Genomic DNA, 13,540 nt, shown 5'->3' with positions numbered 1-13,540 from the left:
TGGAATTCCCCAGGCAAGAATACTAGAGTGGGTTACCATTCCCTTCTCCAGAGAATCTTCCTGACCCAGGGATCAAACCCAGGTTTCCCGCATTGTAGGCAGATTCTTCATCATCAGAGCCACCAGGGAAGCCCCAGCACAGTATTAGGTGCATAGTAAATACTCAACAAATGGGAATAAGATGGAAGGAGAAAGAGATAAAAAGTGGGAAAGAGGAAGGGAGAGAACAAAGACTGTCCGGCTAAACTGGGAAATCTAAGACATCCACATAGATCTTGGGCTGGCTGGGAGGCCAGGACCCACCACCATGCCAGCCGTCTCCTGAGAAAAGGAGAGAAAGCCAGCACCTGGATCCTACCTGGAGACCACAGGGACGCCCTGTCCCAGCCTCCGAGTGGCCACCCGCCTCCACCCCTACTGAGGGACTTTCCCCAACCTCCGGCTCCCTGTGTGGCTGGTGACTCAAAACTTCTCCGGTTGTCCAAGGTATCGTTTGTGAAGTGCTTTCTTGGAAGAGAAAATGTTTGGGGCAGCAGGGAGGGGAGCTCCCTGTGCTGGAGCCACAAGGAGGCCTGTTGTGTACGGTGTGAGAACACAGGCTACTTATTGCCCTCTCTTCCCTCGCCTGTGTTTATTTAAAGCTCCCACCGCTGCTGGAGCGGGTGTGGTGTGTGCGCGCGCACACAGCCCCAGGACGTCAGGCAGGAGGGTCGGGGCGCAGGCCTCTCACTGCCTGAGGGACCGCAGGCCTCACGAGCACAGGCCTCGGGGCCCGGGAACCAGGGAGTCCGGCCAGGACAGTGGGAGGCATTGGGAAAGAGCTGTTATTGTGTCTTTGGCAATCCTATAATTACTGTGCTTGTTGTTGTGATTTCTGTCTCTATTGCCATTGCTCTCGGTAAATCTGTTCCCACTTGTGTCTTCTACAGAGACCTTTTTTCAAAAACTGTATTAGATAGCCCGGCTGCCTGGTTGACTCTGCAAAGAACCTTGGGGGTTCGGAGGGGCTGGTCTCCCTGGGGTAACTCAGGAGATGGTGGAAGAGAAGACAGACACCCCCAGGGGAGACCTGCATTCCTCAGCAAGGCCAGGACTTCACTGCTGCCCTCCCTGCCCACTGTCCTTTTGCTCAACCAGCACCTCAATCGGTAGATCAACCGACTGAGTTGATCAACCAGTGGATTCACTGTCACAGACATCCTGTAGGCAGAGGGTGTCCCAATGCACTCAGAACCCTCCCCACTGCCCTCTGCATGATAGCGTCTGCTCCATCAAGAGGTGAGGAGGAGGAGGGAAGGGGGACCAGAGTCTCTATGCTCCCAGCAGAGGGGCGCAAGCATCCCACCTCACACATCTTAGGACAAAGGGTAAAGCCACAGAGATGTCTGCAACTTACAGGAAGCAGCCAGACTGTTCTCTCACTGTTGGAGTCTTCTGCACACACACAAATCATGGCCCACATCTATCTAATCCTCACCTGGGTTCCTTCCCGGGGCATCTCTGTTTGCCAGGGGCAAACATGAGTGAGGCTGGGCTTCACTTTCATCTCATTTTTCTTTTCTGTTCCCCCAAGAGAATCTCCGAAGGCAAGCAGGATTGAGGTTTTTTAGAGTTAGGAAAATTGTCTTAATAATGACCATGGTGTGTTTTCCAGACCAGGGAGAGAAAAAGAATCTTATGCTTAGATCTACAAAGGCGATATGATTTCACAGTGGTGAGCAGATATTCCATTACAGCCATGCTCCGCCTCGGCTTTTTCTCATCAATTGAAAAAAATTTCTGTTTTTCAGCTCTTATTCTACCAGGGGCTGGTGAGACACTGTATTTATAAAAAGAGGAGCACTCTCATTAAAATAACTATTAGGTATTTGTAAATTTAGCACCAACCTTTTCCCCCATTATGAATAACAATACAATGAATATATTCTTATATATAGATTTTTTTTTAGCTGAATTTTTTCCTTGGAATAAAGTCCTAGCATCAGCATTACTGGGTCAAGAATAGGAACATTTTTACGGCTCCAGATAAATATATATAATAAACATATAGCTCCCCACATTGCTTTTTGAAAGACTTGTATGAGATAACAATGCTACCAATGCTAACAATGAATGAACTTATTCATTTTTCCAGAAGGTCACCAGCACCGGTCATTACCACCTGGTATTAAATGGTATCTCAGCTGCAATGTGTTATTTTCTATCCTTTCTAATATCTAGTGGAAACAGATTTCTACTTTAACTGTTCTTCCTGCCCAAAATTGTCTTTGGTTATATGCTCCATTATTTTCCCAAATGAATTCTGGGGAAAATTTCCAGGGCAAGAATCCTAGGTTATTTTGATTGGAATTGTGTTATCTATCCATTAAAATTGTTGTTATTGTTGTTTAGTCACTAAGTCATGTCTGATCCTGTGACTCCGTGGCCTGTAACCTGACAGGCTCCTCTGTCCGTGGGATTTCTCAAGCAAGAATACTGGAGTAGGTTGCCACTTCCTTTTCCAGGGGATCTTCCCAACCCAGGGATCAAACCCCCATCTCCTGCATTGCAGGCAGATTCTTTACCACTGAGCCACCTGGGAAGCCCATATGTTAAATCCACAAAGTAACTTTAAAAATAATAGACATATAGAAACATTGTGTTCCCTTTCAAAAAGAGTGTCCATTCATTCTGTTGTTACCTACCTACCCTTATGGTGTCTGCAGCCATGTTGGCAGTTGTCAAGTGTGATGAGAAAGCCCAGTGCTCTCTAAGACACACTCTCTTTTCTGGACTCTCCCAGGAAGACATGTCCCAGTGTCCCTGCAGCCATGGGTGGTCATGTGGCAGAACTCTGGGACACTAGAATATGGAGAAAGTGTGAATCTGGCCTCGAACATCCCTGGTGAGGACCTCCACGCCCACTGCCTCCCCTCCCAGCCAGATGCAAAGGATCCAGGGAGTACCCAGGACCCCTGAAAGATGGTAGGGCCACTGGGGAGAAGCCTGGTTCCCTAATCACCACAGAGAAGGCCAACCTGCCAACACTCGGTTGGATCATGATTTGTAGGAAATAAAGTTTTAACTGAGTCCAGCCCACTGAGATTTGGGAATTGTTTGTTTACAACAGAGAAACTTCCTACCTTCCAAGCTGAAGCTCAATTTAATTTAAAGACTTGTATTAGTCAAGGTTCTCTGTAGAAACCAAACCAATAGAACAGTGAGTGAGAAACTTTTTTAAATTGGCTCACACGATTGTGGGAGCCGGCAAAAGCCAAATCTGTAAGGCAGGCTGACTAGCTGGAAATTCAGGTAAGAGTTGATGTTGGAGCCTTGGGTCTGAAATCCACAAAGCAAGCGAGTGGGCTGGAAGCTCAAGCAGCTTACCATGCTGCAGTTGTTTTTAAAAAATAATCTTATTTATTTATTTTGGCTGTGCTGGGTCTCCGTTGCTATGAAGGCTGTTCTCTAGCTGCAGTGAGAAGGGCTTTTCTCTAGTTGCAGGGAGAGGGGGCTTTTCTCTAGTTGCAGGGAGAGGGGGCTTTTCTCTAGTTGTGGTGCAGCGGGCTTCTCATTGCAGTGGCTTCTCTTGTTGCAGAGCACGGGCTCTAGGGCTCACGGGCTTCAGTAGCTGTGGCGCGTAAGTTCAGTTGTTCTGATTCCTGGGCTCTCGAGCAGAGGCCCCATAGTTGTGGCTCACAGGCTTAGTTGATCCACAGCATGTGGGATCATCCCAGACCAGGGATAGAACCCATGTGTCCTGCACTGGCAGGCGGATTCTTTACCACTGAGCCACCAGGGAAGCTCCACGCTGCAGTCTTGAGGCAGGATTTATCTTTCTTAGAGAAACCTCAGTCTTTGCTCTAAGGCCTTCATCTGACTGAACGAGGCTCACCCAATAAAGAGAGGGTCATCTGTTTCACTCAAAATCCCCTGATGACAATGTTAATCACATCTAACAAATACCTTCACAGCAACTCCAAGACTCGTGTTTGACTACACAACTAGGCACTGTATCCTAGTCAAGTTGACACATAAAATTAGCATCATAGGGGCCAACACAATAATATTAAAAAAAGAAGAAGAAATCGGAGGCATCATGGTGTAATAAAAAAGCAATTGGAGTTTGCATACAGGCAGAACTATTTAAGTAACAAGTTCTTATCACTGCCATGCCCTTGATTTTCTCATTTGTAAAATAAAAATAGTATGACGTGTCAGCCAAGTCTGTAGTGAAAACGAAAGGAGAACATGTGCGTCAAGCTGAACCCACGAGGTTTGTCCCATGAGAGCCATGATTCTCCTCCCCTCCCGCTCAGACAGGAGGGCTGCCCTCTTTTGCAGCAGCAGCCTTAGAAGGAGAGCCCTGGCGTCAGCCCTCCACAGCCCATTCCTCAGAGCTGATTCACTGGACTTTCCAACCACTTAGTACACGTAGTCCACTTAGGCTACAAAAGCTACTTCATTATAACATGAGGAATCACAACAATTCAAGGACAGGAAATCTATTTACAGGTGGGCAAATTACAGGGACAGTAAAATTCATGAGCTCTTTCACTTGACCGGCTTACCAAAAATGTATGTAACTCATTTCCAAAGTCCACCCTGTTTTGCCCACTTTCCACCTGAATTAGATTCCTAGGGTTGCCATAACAAAGCACCACAGACTGGGTGACTTAAACAGCAGACACTTATTTTCTCATCATTCTGGAGGCTACAAATCTGAGGTCACGCTGTTGACAGGGCTCGTTTCTTCTGAGGCCCTACCCCTTCACTTGCAGATGAACCGTCTTCTCGCTGCGTCTTCCCTGGTCTTCCATCTGGGTGTGTCTGTGTCCTGATCACTATTTTTAAGGACACCAGTCATAGTCTCATTTTAATTTAATTTCCTCTTTTTAAAATTTATTTTTAATTGGAAGATAACTGCTTTACAATGTTGTGTGGGTCTCTGCCATACAACAACATGAATCAGCTGTAAGTATACATATATCCCCTTCCTTTGGAGCCTCCCTCCCACCACCCCACCCAAGACCACTATCTCCAAATACAGTCACGTTCTGAGGTGCTGGCGGTAGGACTTCAACATGTGAATTTGGGTGAGGGGGTGGGCATAATTTAGCCCATAACTTACCCACTACCTCCATCCCAAGCACCCTCCCATGGTAATACACCCAAACCTATCAGCCTTTGTCCCTACCCCCTGGCTTAAAGGGGGTATGGCCAGAATATGGGCCAGATAAGGGCTTAAATAAGGGCTTAAAAATAAGGGCTTAAAGGGCCAGAATATGACCTGGCCTGCTACCTACTGAGACCATAAGTAGGGATGATAGATTAGAAGGGACACACACACATACTTTGTGATCAGTGTTCCACACTGCGAAGTCAGAGCACAACTTTGACCATGGAACTGAGTACTCTAGGAATTGAATTGGAGACCTTGTTCACAGGATTAGCTAACTACCCACAAATGGAAAGGGAGCCTACTGCAAAATAATCACAACAGGTCAGGGTATTCCTCTTAACCACTTTATCTAGAAACACCAACCATATTGCCTTTTACTGCTGCTGCTGCTGCTGCTGCTAAGTCGCTTCAGTCGTGTCCGACTCTGTGCAACCCCAGAGACAGCAGCCCACCAGGCTCCGCCGTCCCTGGGATTCTCCAGGCAAGAACACTAGCGTGGGTTGCCATTTCCTTCTCCAATGCATGAAGTGAAAAGTGAAAGTGAAGTCACTCAGTCGTGTCCGACTTTTCTCGACCCCATGAACTTGCAGCCTACCAGGCTCCTCCATCCATGGGATTTTCCAGGCAAGAGTACTGGAGTGGGGTGCCATCAGCTTCTCCGAATTGCCTTTTACTAGAAATAACCAATATCTAAACTAAATGATTCCGAAGTGTATAAACTATATCAATAATGAACATGTATATTTCAGATGAAAGAAGCATAAGCACTTAATTATCATCAATTAAAAAAAAAAAGCAAAGGAAAAAGCATCTCAAGGCTCTGCTAACAAAGAGGCAGGCACCACTCCACATTTTGAACAGGTTTCTAAATCAAAAAGGGCAGTAAATCATGTTACTTATCATTTAAAAATAACTAAGTTTTAAGAAATGAAATTAGACAAGTGATTAATGTGTCAACTTCAGCCAGAGTTCCTTTGATAGTTGGAAGAAAATAAAAGCCAGCCAAGAAATAAACATTTCAGATTCAGGTGCTTTGCAATCTGTGCTCCAAATGTTTCCCCTGGGCTCGTGAAGAGAGGTGGCTTGCTCCGCATACACAGCAGCCAGACTGCCGGCACCAGGAAACTATCTTCAGAATAAGAGCATCGGCACAAAAAAGAAGAAGCCACAAAGCACAGTGGTCAGAAGCCCATTTGAGAGACGTGGTCTTGAGAGTCAAGGGGCTGGAGGGGTGGCATGCCACTGCCTAAAGGGGAGGAGTGGCCAAGGAGCTGTTGAGAGAGGTTCCAGGTTTTTGTCTTGCTATTTCCATTTATATTGGGAACTCAATATGGGGTAGTGTCTTCCATACTGAAATATGCTTATGATAGAGTCAGAAATAAATGTAGGTGACAAGACAGTGTGTGCAAAGAGAGACAGAGAGAGACAGAGTGAGAAAGAGAGAGAAGTGCATGGGAGGTTAGAGCGTACACCCTAGGAGCCCCTCTGAGAGTGAAAGTGTTAGGCACTCAGTTGTGTCCGACTCTGTGCAACTGCATGGACTGTAGACTGCCAGGCTCCTCTGTCCACGGGATTCTCCTGGAGTGGGTTGCCATTCCGTTCTCCAGGGGAATCTTCCCGACCCAGGGATTGAACCAGGGTCTCTGGCATTGCAGGCAGATTCTTTACCATCTGAGCCACCGGAGAAGCCTCCAGGAGCCCCACCAGTCGAGTCCAAATCCACACGCAGGCACTTATGTGCTGTGTGGCTTTGAGCACTTTAACTCTGGATGCCTCAGTTTTTCCATCTGCAAAATGGAAGTGATTAACAATACCTACACCATTGGACTATTATGAGTCCAATAATAGTGTATTAATAGTGTGTTAACACATGTCAAGCACAGAGATTCTACAGAATTATATAATAGGTGCTATATAGATGTGTAAACTCATCTTATTATAGTATGATTGTTTTATTTTATAAAACAAGCACCCCAAAACACTTTTTAATAATAATGTGTGTATTCGAGGGCCAGGGCTGGACAGGAGCAGTAGAATTCACTTCAGGTGCAAAATTTAAGGGGTGCCAAAAAGTCCAGTGATCAAGATAAATAATATTTCAATGTAATGTTTTAGAAATCAAAGTAATGCCAAAAAAATCCAAGAACAGAATATCAAAATGTTAAACAAAGTCAAGATGAGTATCATTGATTTTTTTTTGCCTCAGGCTTCCGTATGGAGTCTGTTCATATCACAGTAAACTATCTGAAAGGTTACACACCAAACTTTTATTTCTAGAGTGGGAAATTATATCGAATTTCACTTTGCTTTTCATTTCTGTATATTTTTAACTTTTTACCATGAGAATATATATAATAAAATAAATGAGCCTTTTAAAAGTTTCATTTCTTAATGAAAACTGGAGAGAAAATCATGCGGTGATGCAAAAGTAGATCCAGGCAATCGACTGATTAAAAGACAATGAGGCCACATACCCTACAGAGAACCCACTGGCAAACCATTCCCCTGCACTGCAGAGCTCATTTGTTAAAACTACAAAAAGAGAAAGAAAGAAGAAATTGGGGACATAAGAAATAAGAGTAAAATTCACGTAAGCCTGCTGGGCTTCAAGCTTAAGCTTGGGCCCAGGCTGGGGCTCAAGCTTCCTTCCGTAAAAGGAAGGGGTTGGGGAAAGACCCCTAGCAGTAGCAGTGGAGGGTCTAACCAGCATCTCCCTTGGGTTGAGTGAGGATCCCCCCTTGTCTTGTGTCCAAGGAAAGGGCAGGCCTTGTCCTGCTGTCCTGCTCCATCTCACCATGCCCCAAAGCCTGGAAGTTTGAAGGCCCTGCAGAGTCGGGTCGTGAACACTGGCAGCAGCTGGGATGAACACGTGCCTCTCTGAATCCATAGGCCTAGTAATGCAACCTGGATGCACCCATACCATGGCTGTTAGACTTTGACATTGTCTCTTAACCTCTCTGATTCTGTTTTCTCATCTGTAAATGGGAAATAGTAACACTTCATTGGGTGGCTGTGTGGGTGATGTGAAAAATCTGTCAAGCAATGGTGCTCGGTCATCCCTCAATACATGTCACTTCCTCCTCTTCTCCTTTCCTTCGGGGGCAAAACTGAAACTATTCCCATTCAAAGGCCTCTTCACTCCTCAAGGGAAGTAGTAGCATGTGGATACCCAGCAGTACACGGTGGAAAAATGGTGGAGATTTCACTTTAGAGAAAGGTGTGTGGCTTCTCCTTGGGGGTAGGTTTCCCTCCTCATTACACGGCCTTTGAACAAATGTTTAAACTCTTTGACATTTAATGAACAGGCTGATGATCTGAGGTGACTCAGGAAACTGCTGGTAACAGAAAGTGGGCTGTGATTAATAATAGGCTATGTCTAAATCCCTAAAGCAGATCAATAGAATGTAGATACAAGTTGATAGTAACCTGTTTTTTTTCTTTTCAGTCTATTTGTAGTAAAGAGAAGGTACAACATTTCCCTAAAATAGGTAAACTTCAAGAAAACTTTACAAAGCAAAACAATACCAGAAAAGTGAGGAAGGGACCACGGGTTATGAAACTTTATAGAAGTTTTTTTTTTTTTTTTCCTAAGATCATTGATAGATCACAACACACTGAAAACAATCAAAGTTCACCATAAACCACTAATCTTTCCACATACAGGCCGCCCATTATCCTTTGTGTTTTTTAATTTTTTTTAGAATATTTTTTAAATTTCAATAGTATTTATGAAGCTTTTCATTGAAAAAAATATAAAGCCCAAAGTTACAGTGATGTGTAATCCTACTATCTGGGTAGCCCTTGTCGGCATTTCAATAAGAAAATAAGAAGCAATGCTCAAAAAAGAGGAGATATATGTATGTGTATAACGGAGTCACTTTGCTGTACAGCAAAAACTAATACAACATGGTAAAGCAACTGTACTCCAATAAAATATTTTTAATAAATAAATAAAATAAATATAACCCACTGAAGCTCTGCCAAGGTAGTAAGAAAACAGAAATGTAAGTTTTACCAAAGTATTTCTTTTTTTTTTTTAATTTTATTTTATTTTTAAACTTTACAAAATTGTATTAGTTTTGCCAAATATCAAAATGAATCCGCCACAGGTATACATGTGTTCCCCATCCTGAACCCTCCTCCCTCCTCCCTCCTCATACCATCCCTCTGGGTCGTTCCAGTGCACTAGCCCCAAGCATCCAGTATCGTGCATCAAACCTGGACTGGCAACTCGTTTCATACATGATATTTTACATGTTTTAATTTTATTTTTGTCAATTCCATTAGTTTTCTTACAGAGCAACTTTTTCCCATTCAAATTAAAACAAATTTAAAACTTTTAAAAAAAGCAATGCTGCTGCATGATTAGAATATTAAATACAGAAAAGTATAAAGTAAATTTGGAGAAGGCAATGACATCCCACTCCAGTACTCTTGCCTGGAAAATCCCATGGACGGAGGAGCCTCGTAGGCTGCAGTCCATGGGGTCGTTAAGAGTCGGACATGACTAAGTGACTTCACTTTCACTTTCATGCATTGGAGAAGGAATTCGGCAACCCACTCCAGTGTTCTTGCCTGAAGAATCCCAGGGATGGGGGGGCCTGGCGGGAGGCCGTCTATGGGGTCGCATAGAGTCGGATACGACTGAAGCGACTTAGCAGCAGCAGCAGCATAAAGTAAATTAGGAGTTTACCCTCAACCACACTTCAGGCTTATCCAATTTTTCACCACAAAAGAAAGTATAAGAATTCTTTGGAGAGCTTTACAGACAGATTTTCAATGCATATATCAGCTCTTCTACATCTTAAATTGCACATTAAAGATTATACTAATCACAAAGCAACACATCTTTCTCACCCAGGTTATGGTATGAATTGTGCTCCCTCCAAATTCCTATGTTGAAGCCCCAACTCTGAATACCTCAGAATGTGACTGTATTTGGAGATGAGGCCTTTAAAGAAGTAATTAAAACAACACTGCAAAGTAATTTCCCACCAATTAAAAAATAATAAAAAAAGAAGTAATTAAGGTAAAATGAGGACCTTAGAATGGACCCTAATCTAATCTGACTGGTGTCCAAAGAGGAAATGAAGACCCACAAAGAGACACCAGGGTTCACATGCACAGAGGAACAACTGTGCGAAGAAGCAGCAAGAGGGTGACTGTCTGCAAGCCAAGGAGAGAGGCCTCAGAGGAAACCAACCCTGCCAGCACCCTGACCTTGGACTTGCAGTTCCCACAACTATGAGGAAACACATTTCTGTTGTTTAAGTCACCTAGTCTGGGGTATTTTGTTATGGTGGGCCTAACAAACTAGGGTAACATATCAGTAAATGTTTGTGATATTTCTGTATCAGTGCTCACAGATTCACATTTCATAAAATCATCACAGCTTCTTTAAACTCTGCCCTATTGATTGGCACTGACATTGACTTTGAGTTTTTGACTAATTCAAATTATATTGCAGTGAATATTCCTGTACTGGTATCTTGGCAGAATTTTATAAGGAAGTGAATTTCCAGAAGTGGAATTGTTGGCTCAAAGTATAAAAGCACACATACTTAATTTCAACAGATATTGTCCAATTGCCCTTCAAAAGTTTCCACTTCCACCAGAGGTGTGTAAAAATTACATTTTCCCCACATTCTCAATATCCCTAGCTTGTTCATTGTTATCAATCCAATAGCTAAAAATTGGTGTACTGTTCTGGTTTCTACCTGTGGACAAGTCTGAACATCTTAGAGGGCTGTCAAGAGTACAGGCTCAGGGGGTTGAATTCTGGAGCTGTCTTTTCCTAGCTGTGTGACACTGACCAGGTTGCCTAACTTCTCTATGTATCAAGCTTCTCTTCTGTCAAATGAAGCAGTGGTGGAAACTACCTTGTCACAGGCTTCCTATAAGAACTTCATAAGTAAAGAGACATCAAGGGCTTAGAACAATGCTTGGAATATAGTCCTCTCCAAATTACTGTGAGCTATTATTATTTCTACTTAAAAAATTATACGTATTTACTATTTGTATTACTCTTAATGTGCCCTGTGTTATGGACTGAATATTTACATCCCTCCAAAACTCATATGTTGAAGCACTAACCTCCAGTGTGGCTGAATTTGAGATGAGGCTTCTGAGAAGGTAATAAAGGTTAAATGAGGTCATAAGGGTGGGGCCCTGATCTGATAATTAGTGTCCTTATAAGAAGAGACACCAGAAAGATCTCTCTTTCCATCCCCATACTCACAGAGAGAAGAGATCATCTGAGCACACTGTTAGATGGTGGCCACCTACAAGCCAAAGGAAGAGGCCTCAGAATTAAACCTTACCTTGTCAGCACCTTGATCCTGGACTTGGCAGTCTCCTGAAATACAAGAAATAAATTTCCATTTTTTTAAACACCAAGCCTGATATTGTGTTATGGCAGCCCAAGCAGACTGATACTCCCTGTTTACATCTTCTACTCATATTTCTGTCCAGTTAGTTTTTTGCTTATTGATTTGTACGAGTTTCTCTCATCTATACTACCTTAATTTGATTTGTAAGGACAGACGTGTTGACCAAAGAACCGTGATTGGGTGATATCTACTAGGGTCTTCCCACCAGGAAAAGATTGAACATGTGAATCAGGCAGCATTTGAGATAAAGTTTGCAGGCTAAACAGTGTAGATTTAAGGAGGCGTGTGCAAATGGTGTTCTTGACACCAGCACAAGGTGGCATTCCATGATCTCCTCCAAAGACTAAGTACCAGGGCACCTTCACTTGACTTTGATTTTTTTAAAACACATCTCCCTCTCTTAAAGAAAAATACAGAGGGTATCAGTTACTTCTTACCATTGTTCATTTCCACATTAAAAATCTTGGGACTGAAATGCACTTTTTCAAATTTAAATCCAAAATTGTAACTTAATGCAGAGCAATTACAAGTAACAGATGCTGGAAGGTTAGCACTTTTTGCTTCCACAAGAAAGATACACATTGCATCCAAATTTGGGATATGCTCTCCAAACTAACTTAGGAGCTGGCAGTGAGAGATCGCTAAATGTAAGCTCAAGCATATAAGCATTAGAGCTGGAAAGTATGGGGCAATTGGGAAACCAGACACATAAAAACTGCACTGTATTTGACAGACAGCCCCCTCCGCTTGATTGGCACATCAGACCCCAAAGGTAAGGGGATAGAATGTCCCGGTAGAAGCATAAACCTCAGAATGGAAGTGCGGTGGATTCAAAACCCAGACCTACCATCTAACTAGCTATGTGATCTTGACCAGGGTAATTTAACCTCTAGGATTCAGTTTCCCCTGCTATAAAAGAAGAATGATGTTGCCTACCTTACTGAGTTGTAAAGATTCTATAAGTTAATGACTAGAAAGCACTCAGTCCCTTGCCTGATAAATGCTAAAAGTCCTGCAAATGACTAAATGTCTCTATGACTCTCTCAGTACCTGAACCCTTTTATTTTCTGAGTTTTTGTGATCCGTCCAACCCAATTCCGTATTCACCAATTGACTGTTAAGTGATTATGGAGTTCTAAGTGCCCAATACCACCCATACAAGGAATAAAAGAGTAAGACCCTCGAGAAACTTCCAGCCTCATTAAGGAAGCCAAATGGGTACCTATGAAACAATTCGTGAACCAAACAAGGCTGGAAAAATCAAGTATGTCAGACCATAAATGGCCCTGGAACTTGAGCCTGGAGGTATTTGGGTGGAGCAGGAGGAAAAGTGGTTTCAAGCTGTCAAGGTGGGAATCGGTGCCCAGGTCGGCACTGCTAATGAGCCGTGGCCGGCCGCTCCATTGACTACAATACTCCATCCCCAACAACCACTCAGCAGGACTTGCTCCTCACAAAGAGCATCCCAGGCACAGAGTGGCTGTGTGGACTCAGGCCAGTTAGGTTCCCCTGAGTTTTCTTTTCCCTGTGGCCTGGGAGAAGAAGGTGGATGTTTCCTTTCCTCTGAAATACTTCACAGATTACTTTCATGAGGCATCCTATGCGCTGTCATTCCTTCTCCTTATTGCACAGGTTCCCTAGCCAGGCGCAGGGCTCACAGAGGCAGGGGAGATGCCTCCTCTTCTTCGACTCCCCACAGCCAGGAGTTCTGGGCTCCCAGTGACTGACACAGCCACAGGTAAACACCTAAAAAAATACACGAATGAATGCAGTTCATACATTCCCATGTGTCCTATATCAAAGTGTGGAACAGGCAGAAACAGGATAAAATGGGAAATAAGGAAATACAGCCCCCAAACGTGCTCGTGAGAGACGTGGACACCACTTCCCAGTAGTCTACCCCAGCGAGACTGGTTACAGCCTTTCTTTGTTTCTTCCATGACTTGGGTTCCTGGTAATAAAGCTGCAGAAGCAAAAGAACATACCATTT

At 43.6% G+C, this 13,540-nt stretch overlaps 2 long non-coding RNA genes across 2 annotated transcripts in view; one reads left to right on the top strand and one right to left on the bottom strand.

The window, feature by feature from the left end:
* LOC129626871 (uncharacterized) overlaps nt 1–13,540 on the bottom strand; it is a 120,375-nt gene that overhangs the window by 78,925 nt on the left and 27,910 nt on the right. The window lies entirely within an intron of this gene.
* LOC129626870 (uncharacterized) lies at nt 219–3,096 on the top strand. Its single transcript, XR_008702270.1, has 3 exons — nt 219–486; nt 930–1,278; nt 2,783–3,096. It is a non-coding gene; the product is annotated as an uncharacterized LOC129626870 (long non-coding RNA).

The sequence above is a fragment of the Bubalus kerabau genome, chromosome 14, assembly GCF_029407905.1.
Source record: "Bubalus kerabau isolate K-KA32 ecotype Philippines breed swamp buffalo chromosome 14, PCC_UOA_SB_1v2, whole genome shotgun sequence".
Classification (NCBI taxonomy): Eukaryota; Metazoa; Chordata; class Mammalia; order Artiodactyla; family Bovidae; genus Bubalus; species Bubalus kerabau.
This window is presented reverse-complemented; position numbering and strand designations above follow the sequence as displayed.